The following is a 13,739-nucleotide window of genomic DNA, read 5'->3' on the forward strand; positions in this document are numbered from 1 at the left end:
TGAGAGATGCTAGGGCCATGGGAGCATTGAAAAAAAGCAGGATTACTCGGATGAAATCTGGAGATTAATTGTTTTGTTCTGCAGAGAAAAAAGAAATGCATCAATACTAGGTTTGTATAAACCAGGATCCACTGCATGCCTTCCTTAGATGCTGATGTGGACCCAAATATAGAACATAGATTGATTATTGAGGCATTGTGATTAGGCTTTAACTGTATACCTTTTAACCTAAGCCTTCTTTAAAATTCAATAAATGTAATTTTTTAAAATGAAAGGGCTTTCATAAGATGAACTCAGGTTAAACCAGGTTCTTAGAGTCATTACAATCACTGTCATAAGGATGAATTAAGAAGGTTGTTCTGGTCTCCAATTTAATAACACTTTTGACTGCCTTGTAAATTGTGTGATATATGGTAATTTGGCATCCAGTATTTGATTGGCTTGCTCCTCCAACCCTTACTCATAAATTAATGTCATCATGAACATAGACAAGTTCTTTCCTACTTTCTCTGGTTCCTTTTAAAATAGCTATTAACCCTTGCTCACCAGCAAGACATTATTAATTTAACAACAAAAAAATGGCAATGTAAAGACTCAGGAATATATCTAATAATCCATGTGACTAGCTGCAGACAGAAAATACCTGTTTTCTTCTCAAATAATCAAAAGGCAAGTTTTTAGTATGCTTTCCATACACTAGGCTCCGTGGAGGTTTATAATTACATGGAGCCTAGCCCAAGCTCTGCTAAGACTTCACATCTAGTTGGGGAGACAAATACCTTGTGGGAAAGAATTCCATAGATTTCAAGGTTTTAAGAGATATTCTCTAATGAGTCTAGTTGGGAAGACAGACAGATAAACAGCATCTTTAACACTCTGCTGTGACTGGGGAGTAACAGTGATACAGGAACACATCAGAGAGCACCAAGTCCAGGCTGTGAGGTCAGAGAAAGCATCTCAGAAGTTATATCTCACCTGAGATAGAGCAGAGGAGTAGCCAGGTAAAAATGTGTGAATCAGGTTGAAGGTAAAAGCTGCATATTCTTGGAGGTGAAGAAAAATGAAAGTGGGAATGAACATTGTTTATCTGAAGAAATGAATGAGGTTTAGAAGGGACAAAGCATAAAGGAGCAAGGAAAAACTGTGAGAGATATGGCTAGAGAGGTGCCGAATAGTCATGCAAAGAAAAAGCACACAAACCATTTGTTTAGATTTTATCCTAAGCCCTATTTCTGATCTGGGGAGTTTTTTGAGCAGGAGAAAGTTCATGATGTGATTTGCATTTTTTTAAGCCTTGCTCTCACCATACTAGTTTGGATTGGTTTGGGTTAGGGAAACCTGGATGTTTGGAGATAAATTTTAAGAAAGGTGCTATGGTAATCTGATGAGACATGATAGTCACTTAGACTTGGGAAAATACAGGCGAAATGGAGAGAAATTCTTAGATTTGGGGTGTATTTTGGAGGTAGATGCAGTAGGATTAGACGACTGAGTATATGTGACAACCAATGGAGAAAAAAGGGTAAGTGATGATATTCCTATTTCTAGCTTAGACAAATGGGTGTAGGAGGGTCATTGACTGGGACTGGAGCACTGGAGGCGGCTTATATTCGTGAAGGAGATTAGATCAGTTCTGGCTGTATCGAAGTTGAGAATTTCTCTGTAGAATTCCCCAAGGAAGATATTTGGTAGGCAGTGAGATTTACGGATCCAGAGCACAAGAAAGATCTGGGATCCCAGGACAACCTGCTTTTCAAAAGCACAGTCTAGAAGGAGGAAGGTGCACTAAGGCCATGTGTGTTCAGAGCCTTGAGACATGGAAACAGGGTGTGATGTCAAAAACAGGAAATGTTCACATCCAGTTGTGGGAATCTGAAATGGCCTCATGGAGGTAATATTTGATTTAAGACCTTTAAAGATGGTAGGATTTCAGGGAGTTGTTAGAGAAAAAACTCGGCTGTTTCAGGCTGGGATATCTAAGCAAAAGCACAGAGTGAGAAAAATGAATGACGCTACAGGGCATTACTAATATTTCATTTGGCTGTGGTATAAGGTCTGTTTGTGGGTGAAGAGTGGGAAATGTGGCTAAAAAGATGATTGAGGCAATACTACAGAGAGAACTGACTGAAAGGCAGAAGACTGGACTCTATTCTATAAGTGATATGGATTATTTGGGGGCATTTGAACTGAGAAATGAAGGTCTTCATGAATTTCACAGACCACATCTCATCTTTCTGAGCCTTTACAAAGAAAGTGGGACTAGAGAGGCACCAGTATAAACTGGAAAGAATTTGAACTCAAAGAGCTCTGGGTTATAATCCTAGCTTTGGCACTCAGAAGCTACTGAAGCTATGTGACCCAGTTAGTTCCTGTCTCCTTGGGTATAAAGTAGGCAGTGTGATACCCAGTTCTCACGGCTGCTGTGGAATGTAAAGATCATAGGTTTAAGAAGTCTGGTGCATAGGAGACAATTAATACACAAAGAACGGTTGTTATTGGAATGTGGTGGTTGTAGTAGGTACAGTTCTGTTGTCACCTACTCCTTGGCCAGGCTGGCCCCTCAGAAGTATGATGTAGTAATAAAAGCAGGCATTTCAGCTGGGGGAGGACTGGAGAGAATCACATTTCTTCTCAAAACAAACGCAACACAACCACTTCCTGGTAGACAGGAGAGAAGTGCTGAACTAGGAGTTTCCATTGCTCATCGGCCCAGGCTCACACGTTTTCACATGTCCCATAAACAACAGAAAAACGCCTACAAATGAGTGCCTGGGGCCCACCATCTAAGTAACTGTCAAAGGCATGGTTTCCAGGGAACCCTGAATCTGAATTTGGGGATGTGCCCAGAAGTGGATAAATAAAGCACCTGGACTTTTCTCCCAGCCCCATAATGATGTCATCAAATTGAACACGTGGTCGGGCGCGGTGGCTCAAGCCTGTAAGCCCAGCACTTTGAGAGGCCGAGGCGGGCAGATCACCTGAGGTCAGGAGTTTGAGATCAGCCTGACCAACATGGAGAAACTCCGTCTCTACTAAAAATAAAAAATAAATTTAAAAATTAGCCAGGCATGGAGGCACATGCTTGTAAACCCAGTTACTTGGGAGGTTGAGGCAGAAGAATTGCTTGAACCTGGGAGGCGGAGGTTGTGGTGAGCCGAGATTATGCCACTGCACTCCAGCCTGGGCAACAAGAGTGAAACTCCGTCCAAAAAAAAAAAAAAAAACAATTGAACATGTAAAATCAAGGGAGCAACTATTTTCCACACATCAAAGATTCTATCTAGCCTGCCCACAGGGGTCGATGAATCAAGTCTCATTGAGTACACCCTGTTAGAGAAAGCCTAGCACAGTAGGAATTTATGTGTGGCATTTTATTTCTTAGTGGTCAATGATAAACTCTTCTTTTTTAGAGCCTGAGAATAAAGAAGGTTCCTACTTAGACCTAGGGTTTAAGAGCATTTGAGAACTGAGCATAGTAAAACAGGATATTCCAACAAGAAGAATCTTATCTTCAGAATAGGCAAGGGAAAGAGAAGCCACTGGAAGCATTACACATTAATTGTCAGGGTCTATGTAGCTTCGAGACGTTACATTACTTGCAAGTTAACAAGTTAACTTGCCACCATTCCATGGCTGCTTTCTTGAGTCAGAGAAAAAAGCTGTTTTTCACTCACAACAAAATCAGTAGCCAGAGCATCATCACGGTCACCGAGCCCCAATTACCTCAGGGCCAGCACAGGTGAATCTGGATGAATGCACACAAAGTGAGATGCATTCGAAGTGAAAAATACTAACTCAGGGAATGCGTCGCTTTACAGCAGCGTGTAAGAAAGGCTGCTCTCTTTCTTGGAGGAGACATTACCTCATCCTTCAAGGACGCTTGCTGCAAATAAATTTTGAGAAATGGCCTAGATAAAGAGTGATCAGGGCCTTGTAATCTTGGCATACTCTGCAAGATGTAGAGGAGTGCAAGAAACCTGTGAAAGAGTGTCTCCTAACACTAAGCTCTACCCCACTGGGGCTGACGTCCAGCCGTATAACTCAGCATCCCAATTCATTCTCTCTCCTTTCAGTTTTTCTCGGAAAACTAAGGGAGACCCTGAAGACTCGCTAGTGTGATGCCATTCTGGAGGTGCCTATATGTAATCAGTACCCTTAATAAATCCCTAATGACTGTTTTATTATTACCAAGGGTCAACATACACCCCTGCCCCCACCCCCACACAAACACACACACACACACACAGAGAAAGAAATGATTGAGCTCCTTTTCAGAGCTGTCCCTGGCTTTATAATGCTGAAATCAAAATATTCCAGCCCTGGGGAGAAAACTTCTGTTAATTCTCGAGGAGTTCACAACTTGCCACATAAATCAGAGTAATACGGTAAATTGTGATAAGCACAGTGACACATGTGGAGTTCCATTAAGTCTTTTGTTCTCCCTGGGGAAAGGAAGAAAGGCTTCTTTACATGATATAGCAATACCAAATTATCTGTTTTTTTTTTAATATTGCACATCTTAAAGTCGTATCTGGGGTGGTTTTGTGAAAAGTGAACTGATGAATAATTTAGAATAGTATCTTAGCACCTCTCCCTGCATATAAAAAATGTAATCTGACTTAATTGTATGTTGCCATGATAACATTAAGAAAGTCCCCAAGGGGTAACTGGGACATGCCCAGCTTAATGAAAAGTCAAAGGACATTACTTGAATTTCTATGAACTCCGTTTTCATGCTTGCACTGCATGTTTCTCAGAATGTGGCAGCGGCCTCCCTCTCCTGAGAGCGTGGAGTGCACAGCAGTGTCTGTGGTGACTCGCCTTTGCTTAAAGAGCTAATTAACTGCTTATCATGATTTTCTCATTTGGAAATCAAGAGGCTTACGGAAATCCTTTGGAACCACAAGTTAGGATTCATGCAACTTCATTACTCATTGAAGTTGGAACTCTTTTAGTAGTTTTTTTTGCTTTGCTTTTTTTGTTTGTTTTTGGTCTTTTTTTTTTTTTTTTTTTTTCCTGATGCATCTGTAACACTCCAAGCAGTCCCAGGGTTGAAACTGTGTGCCTACATAACAACAAAGTGAGTGCCTGGAGGGAGAAAACATTCAGCAGAAGCCAGAGCTACCAAGGCGAAAGATGTCTGTATTCACATGAAGACGAACTCCACTCAGGGCTGGCCAGAACATCGAAGGATTAGGTCACCTTATATTTATAGGCAGAGAACTAGATGCTGTACAAGTCAGTCAGAGTCAACAAAAACTAGGCAAGAATTGGGGACGAGGAAGGGTCAGATGGTTCACAACATCAGGGTTCAACAAACAAAGACAGGAGCAAGAGAGATGGTCAGAGAGAACTTAAGCAATGGAAAACTCATGGCCACTGATGGTCCCAAAACAGCCCCAAGGTTCTCCCCAGGGAGAACAAAAGACTTAAGATAGGTGGGCATTTTGTAACCCTCCCTCCTTTCTCAGTGGCTAAGCCTGTGCTTTGTACAATAATTGTCATTTGTTGAAAACTTAAAGGCTATTCAACACACCTTTGATGCCTCCCCCTACTTTCCCTTCCCACTCGCACACATTCCAGCCTTGACTCCTGGGTCCTGCCTACAGCCCTTTGTTCACTGTTCCCTCCTCCTGGAATCCTTCCCCTTTCCCAGCTCTCTCATTGTCTCTGCCCATCTAGATATGTGTTCTTCAAGGCACAGCTCAATTCCTAGTTCCCCTAAGAAGGTTTTCTCAATTTCTGACTGCCTTTTTCTTCATCAGAATTCCTTATTTCTTCATCTCTGCTCTCATAACACTTAGCTTTTATTTGATTGTAAGATTTATTGCACTTTCTGCACTGTTTGGGGTATGTGTGTATGGTTTCTCTGTAGCCTACTAGGGTGAGATTATTCCTTGAGGACTGTTTCACGCATCCATGCAAAGAGATCACCAAACGGGCTTTGTGTGAGCTTAGACAGGGCTCAGGGGTTAGAGTGTATTTGAAGGTGATGACTCTGGATGGACCAGACAGGCAGATAAGCATCTTCCTTTGGTCTGCATGTATTCTGTAACACAGAGGAATGGAGAGTTAGCTCCTTGAAGCCAGCCTATTACATTGGGAGCCAACTACTGTCCATAGACACCCTGTGATAGAGACAGAGCCTTAAGCGAAAGGCACAGCAGGCAAATGTAAGGTGATTCATTTTGTTGTTAGCTCTCCACCAGAGTTAGAATGTCCCCAGCAGCCAGGAACCAGCATTGTATCCAGTGACAAGGTGCTTCTTCATTACAGGGTTAGTGACCTCAAGGAAAGATCCAAATGATAGCCCAGCCCTTGAACACCATTGTTTTTCCAATAACTGAGAAGCATTTGGACCATGACAAGCCTTTTGGGAAGCCCATGCCTGTGATGGGTCCATCTTCCTTGGACAACTCCAGCCAGCTGGAAGCCTCACAATGCACTATCCACTGTGGCCATCTACGCCACCTCCCTGGCCATTTTAGGGCTATCCAGCTCCAGATAAAGGAAAACTCTAATATCGCTCTGATTCATGATCTTTCATCTCTCTCACAGCTAATGGGCTAATGCTTTTCAATAATTCCCAACCTAAGATGTCCACTTCTAAATGGTTTTCCTCAAATACTAGTGGACCTCCTCCCAATTGTGGTCAGCTTGCGCAAGTGAACGGTTCAGGACAACATATCTCTCCACCCATCTCCTCTTATCTGTGGAACCAGCAGTGAAAAAACACTGAGGAGAGCCCTGCCCCTGTGGGAAACCCAGAGGCCTGACCCTGTGGGAATTCCAGAGGCCTGACCCTATGGGAATTCCAGGTCGAGCACCTGGTTTTATCTGCTCTCGCTGATGAGTTAAATCCTTTGGTTCCTTCTTTAATCCATTTCTATGCAACTCTGACTAATTTTATCACAAGATTTTCTCTGAGGCTTTATAAAGCAAAATGTTTTCTTAAACCCACATGTTGAAAGGTATTCTCAATGGTGCCAATTCAAAGGTGTTTGACAGAACATTTTTAAAAAATATATCCATCTACCTTTTTTATCATTTCACGGGTTTTCTCTTGGCTTCTGAACTTTCTTTACTATTAACATAGGTCCCATTATTAAGTCAAAAACTACAATGTGCCTCCTTTCCTGGATAAAAGGAGCAGAAAAGAGAGAGGAGCAAATATCAAAACTGACAAATTGAAATTTCAAAAGGATTTGTGTTCATGGTAAGATCAAAGTAGGCCCCTTTATAGTCACATAAGAAACTGAGGAATTAGGTACCTTTGGATAGACAAATACTATCTTTGTGAGTTTGTGACAGGCAATGACAAACAATAAATAGCCTTCTCTGGTGGCAGATACAAAGTCTTCATTTCTACCTAGCATTCAAATTTGAACATGAATGTGAGTACTGAATATTGGAGACACCAAAGCTAAATGCTTAGAGTGACAAATCATAATAATAATAATAATAAAATCAAATAACATTACTATGTGTTTACTTATATAATCACTACAACAATTCTATAAAGTGGATCTCATTTAACTATTTTCCAGATGAGGAAATAGGCCATAAGGATTAAGTAGGTTTTGCAAATTTACACAGCAGTACAGTGGCCCAAAGTTCTGATGTCCAGAGCCTTCCTTCCATCCCGGGACACCATCCTGTCTCTTCCTCAGCGCCTTCATGACCAACAATCAAATCTTCCATCTAAACAGTCCTCAGCAACAGCTCAGCCTCTCAAAAGGTCAAGTGTAGGTTGCTGTTTGGAAAAGGAGAGTGCTTTTGGTCCCAAGCATATATGTCCATACATGAGTCTTCATGTTTGAAAAGTTCCAACAACATCACTAGTCTGACTACGAATTTGATTTGTTTTCTAAGTAATGGCTAGAATCAAGGTCTGCTCCCCAGCAACTGTTTATCCATGGAGTCAAAAGCCCCTTGTTTCAGTTACTTTTAGGATAGTTCTGAACGCAGGAGCCAACACATAACCTCTAAGAGAGATGTTAGAAGTGTTCGGTGGTCTGCGCTCACCAAGCTAATGAAGGTGGAGTTCAGTTTGAAGCTTGTATGGAAAGTGATGGAGTGTTAAGTCAAGGGCACCACTTTGTAGTGAAACAGATCCGCATGTAAATCTGGGTGCCCTCCCAGATGAGTTGCAGGGAGTCAATCATGGCTCTTCCCCTCTCTGTACCTCAATTTCCCTTACCTGTAAAATAATGAAAGTAATATATTTCTTTTAGGGTGAACCTGAGGATTAAATAAGATAACATGTGTAATATACTGGGCACATACAAGGCTTCAATAAATATTGATACATGTTACTTCTTTTTTTTTGAGATGGAGTCTTGCTCTGTCGCCAGGCTGGAGTGCAGTGGAGTCTCGGCTCACTGCAACCTCCGCCCCCTGGGTTCAAGCAATTCTCCTGCCTCAGCCTCCTGGGTAGCTGGGATTACAGGCACCTGCTACCACGCCCGGCTAATTTTTGGTATTTTTAGTAGAGATAGGGTTTCACCATGTTGGCCAGGCTGGTCTCAAACTCCTGACCTCGCGATCCACCCACCTCAGCCTCCCAAAGTGCTGGGATTATAGGCATGAGCCACTGCGCCTGGCCAGTATTTGTTACTTCCATCCATCTTCCAAAATAAATTTAAAGACAATAACTGACTTATAACTAAATTAATATAATAATTATAGTATTAAAGTTCAGTTCAAAATAACTTGTATTTTATTCATATTACACTAAAGCAAAATGATAAGCCATAAAAATGTTTAAATGCCCTTATTTTTTATTGTTTAAAATATTTATCAGATGTCATTCAAATATGGTAGGGGCTGCTACAAGAGCCTCATGAGTCTCCTTCAGGTCTGCAGGTAGAGGACAACCTGGAAGATTTGTTCAAAGGAGTCCCGTGTCTACCCCAACCCTGGTTCTAGATTTGTGTCAGAGTAGTGAAACTAATTATAGTCATAATTAATTATAATGGAATGAAATGGAATAGAATCAAAAATATCCTAGTACATCCTACATAGTGAGGTGATTGTTTTATGAAATGTTTGTTTCATTTTTATAGATACGCATGTACATCTATATATGTATATGTGTACTAGATGGCACTATCAAATATATTTCTTACTTAGGGTCTCAATCTAACACGTTTGAATGCCACATCTTTGAATGGTACTCCCAAGTCCCCAGTTTCAGGTCTTTCTCAATGGCTAGAAGGTTCTAGAAATGTGAAGATGGTCTGGGTGACGTGTCATGGTAGCGCCTTGTGAAGTTGAGTTTGGAGCATGATAATTGGGCTCAGCTTGCTACTCATGTTCTACTCTGTTATCTTAATCTTTGTCCACAGAGTTGGTCCATCCAGAGACGAAGATCAATGGCTACGGGATGGATACATGAAGCTGTCATGTATCCAGAGGTGGCATAATTCTATTTGCAAACAGCTGCAGAGTAGGCCCAGCCTCTGTCATGTGTTAAGCACTTGTGCTCATTCCATTTTCAGGGGACTCTGTCATTAACTCGATAAAACACATTGTCCCTCCACGGATCTCCAGCTGAGACAGGGCTGAGGGTTGGGGAAAAGAAGAGACAGGGAGAAAGTTTCCTTTGGCGTAAATACTAACTTATTCAGTCTCTTGGGATTATTTACTTCCCTTAAATAATGGTCTATTATTTTTCTTTTATATCTTCTTGTACCATAAAGGAAAACAGTTGAACTGTGATTTTATACTCAGAGACTTGTTGATATCAGATTATCTTTTAACAGTTCTTGTTTTTTTTTTTTTAATTCCTACTTGTCCTCTTCCACCACTTCTCATAGAAATCTACAGCTAAACCATGATATATGTGATTTACCTTTAAATTTAGTTCCAGAAGTAATATATATGCATACTTTTTAAATATAATTGGATTGATTTTGGTTACAGTTGTAAGGAGAAAATTTCAAAGAGACACCATCAGATCAGATAGAGAATGTGTTAATATAATCAGAGCTTCTAAGAAAAAGCAATTTTGACAGATTAGGAATTGTATCTTTGTGTGGCTACTGCCCAAGTTGTCAAACCCTCTTCCCATGGTGACAGCAACCTCCCTCAAACTTCAGGAATGCCGTCTTCTCATCACATTGTGAAAAGCCAGCCTGGAACTATATTTGGAACTTTCTGTCAAAGAAGACTAAGAAAGAGGAAGTAAAGCTCCTACTTGAAGTTTGCAGCAACTGTTCATGGTGATAATACTGCAGAGGCTCCATTTGACAGATACAGAAGCTGAGGTATAACGAGAAAAAAAATTGCTTAACTTGTCCTTCTGAGAAAGGGGTCTCTGTTCATCATGCAAATACTGGCAATGTTGCTGTGCCTCAAATTTGTCTCTATTTGAAAAATCTACCAGCAACCAAAAAGGTCTTAATATTAGCTTGAAATGTGAAATTACTAGTAAGTAAAGTCCATCAGGGAGGATTGGGAGCCCATCTCCATAGCTGTGGAAGATGTGGGAAGGCAGATATAACCTTTCCCTCTCTCTGCACAGCCATGAGGGATGCTGGCAAGAAACTAGCCACCAGCCCAGGGAAAAAGAGCACAGCAGCAGCACTGAGTGAACAAAGCAGATATTTAGTGCTTACAGATAATATCCAACTCCAGCATCAGCGAGAGCTTGGCCGGGGAGGGCATCTCCTAGGAAACCGTCAGATAACACTGGGAGAGACAGGCTTTAACATAAAAAGAGCTTCAGGGGAAACAATACACGTTAGCTAGAAATGAACCATGTTTCATAATGCAGCAGTCATTTCCTGTACAACAAACAGGCCTGCACTGCTCACATGGTTGCACCCGTGCTCAGAGCAGGGAATCCTATGCTCCCGGCACTCTGGAGGTCAGCACCTCCATCTAGCAGGCGAAGCAGGAGAAGCGAGCCTGGCCAGGCCAGACAGACAGCAGACAACTCACCTTTCCAGTCGGCCCTGGGCACTGGAGGCAACGACAGTGATCATAAGATGCAGAGAAAGCATGATACTGGGATGGAGGGGCCAGGCTCTAGACCTGCAGGGTGACATGCATGGCAGCATATGTAGTCAACAGAGCCCCGAAGCCCTCCAACCTTCCCTTTCTCCACTGCCCTTGACCTCATCTTTCCCCTTTCTCTCCTCCTCCAAACACAAATGAGTGTGCACACACACACACAAACACATATACGTACATGCACATATGTGCATCATACCTATGCACATATACATAACAAACACATACACACACATACAGTCATGCCTCACTTAACTACAAGGGTATGTTCCAAGAAATGCATCATTATGTAATTTCATTGTTATGCAAACATCACAGAGTATACTTACACAAAGTCACACGGTGTAGCCTACTACACACCTAGGGTGTATGATGTAGTCTATTGGTCCTATGCAACAGACCTGTACAGCATGTGACTACTGCATACCATAGGCAATTGTAACACAATGGTAAGTACTGGTGTATCTAAACATACCTACATAGAAAATGTACAGTATAAATGTGTATTATAATCTTATGAGACAACCATCATATAGATGACTTCTGATTGACCAAAACATTATTATGCAGCATATAACAGTACATACACACACTCACACACACACGTACACACTCACACTCACATGACTTTCAGAGGCCTGCTCCAGTTTAAAAAACTACTTCCAGAATTCACTGGGAGGTTATGACTTTCAGAGGCCTGCTCCACTTTAAAAAACTACTTCCAGAATTCACTGGGAGGTTATCTCAAAAAAAGTAAGCTCCTTTAAAGATATTCCTTCCTTCATTCATTCATCTGCCTGTTTGGTCAAGGTAAGTATGTGTGGACGTGCCTATCATCTCCTAAGCACATTTCCGGAATGAAGTCTAGGGCAGCTGAACATCTCTTGCCAAGCATCAAGTCCCAGGTCAATGCCAGCAGAGCCAGAGGTAGGACCTGAGAACATTAACCTCTCACTGATGACTGCTTAAACTCTTGGTTGCCTAGCAACAGGTGGTAATAGCACAATCACAGATAAATATACTGTAGAATAATCTCAATGTTGTCATTTAGCTGGGTTTTTAATGGGAAAAAAAAAGCTTCCTTGAAGAATCGAAGAATTCAAAGGTTGTTTCCATGTTGTTTTTGTTTCCTTGCTGGACGTGGTGCTCCTATCTGGTTAGGGACATGTTTCCATCCAAATGCTTCTCCCTCCCAAAGGTGCCTTTTTGAGAAAGTGCATGTAGGCCTGCCCTGGTAATCAAAGACATCAGCCATCATAGCTCTGACCAGCTCACAGGGGCTTTGATTCAACATTTCGGCTCTGTCCTGGTGACCAAAACTTTCTGAAAGTCATCTGTACTCCCTTCAAGACGGACATGGTTTCCAAAGTCAAGAAAGTATGGAAACAAAATTGCCAGGGAATTAAAACGACAAATCATTGTCATGTCCATTAAAAGGAAAGTAAGAAGTGTGACGTTTTTTGAAGGAAGAGGTTAGAACCATAGACTTGCATTCTGGTAGGAGGATTTCAGGGTATTCATATTCATTTATTACGGGAGTGGAAAGTGCACGGGTTTAAGATCAGACAGATCTAGCCGAATCCTAAACTCGTCACTTAAAGTCTACAAATCGAGCCTCAGCTTAATCCATAATTCAAAAAAAGAAAATCATCCTGAAAGCTATCCCACCAAACTATTGTAAGGATTAAGTGAGCTAAGTAAGAGAACATGCCAATTCCAGCCAGGACACATAGTACGTGTTTAATAAGCACCCCGTCTACTGCCTTGCTTTATACTGGACAGAAATGGCAATGCCCTTGGTCCTCTTCCAGTTACAGTAGCTTTAGTTGCTCAAACAGACTCCTGCTGCATTAAAAGAGAGCTCTAATTCAGCCTCCTCACAAATGCAAACTGACTGTTCCATTAGGACACATTAGTAATGCTCCCTGGTACTAACAGTGAAAGAGTCACACTCTACATTTTACAAACTCTTTAAAAGACTCTCCTCTCTCAATCTGTCACAGCTACTTCTAACTAGAAATCCCTCCCCTCCCTCCTCTCTCTCTCATTGCCCCCACTTGTCCACTGTCTCTTTTATTCCACTTCCACCTTCAGCCCTCACCCTGGACACACTGACCTCCCCTTCCCCTCCTCCTGCTAAATTTAGAGGCGAGCTGTCTCCCTGGTGTGAGAGGTCCAAGGGCTGTGGCAGCAGGGTACAGAGCTGATCTGGAGTTGGCTGTCGGCAGTGAGGGAAGGACAAATGTCAGGGAGACCTGCTCCCTGGCCGCCCTCCCTCCAGCCCCAGCACCGCTCCTCAGCAGCCTCTCTTGACAGGCAGGGTAAAAGGAGGAGGGCATGGGGGCCTTTGAAGTCTGGCTGCCTGTCACCAGAGCTCAAAGAGACCAAGGGCTTGTCAGAGCACAAGTCACTGGGGCTCTTTCCCTTTCCTAATTAATTCAGTTGGCCCTGGAAGGAAAGGAATTGTGATATGCCCAGAACTGAATGGAAAGCACAGCTTACCAGTGCAATGCTGCAGCATCTTAAATCTTTTCCAAGCACCAGTCCCCTAGCTTGGCAGAAGAAGTTTATTCACCCCTCCCAGAGCAGCATCCCCTGGGCAGCTGACCCTAAGGTGGGCATCCAAAGATCCGTTCCTGGCCAGGCATAGTGACTCATGCCTGTAATCGCAGCACTTTGAGAGGCCGAGGTGGGTGGATCACCTGAGCTCAGGAGTTTGAGAC

General features: G+C 42.3%; 1 long non-coding RNA gene across 1 annotated transcript; it reads right to left on the minus strand.

Moving 5' to 3' along the window:
* Positions 1 to 4,930: 4,930 nt before the first annotated feature.
* On the minus strand, positions 4,931 to 13,009 carry LOC123568418 (uncharacterized). Its single transcript, XR_006691769.3, has 2 exons — positions 10,620 to 13,009; positions 4,931 to 8,200 (listed from the first exon to the last, which is right to left on the minus strand). It is a non-coding gene; the product is annotated as an uncharacterized lncRNA (long non-coding RNA).
* Between the last annotated feature and the right edge of the window lie 730 nt (positions 13,010 to 13,739).

The sequence above is a fragment of the Macaca fascicularis genome, chromosome 13 (assembly GCF_037993035.2).
Source record: "Macaca fascicularis isolate 582-1 chromosome 13, T2T-MFA8v1.1".
NCBI lineage: Eukaryota > Metazoa > Chordata > Mammalia > Primates > Cercopithecidae > Macaca > Macaca fascicularis.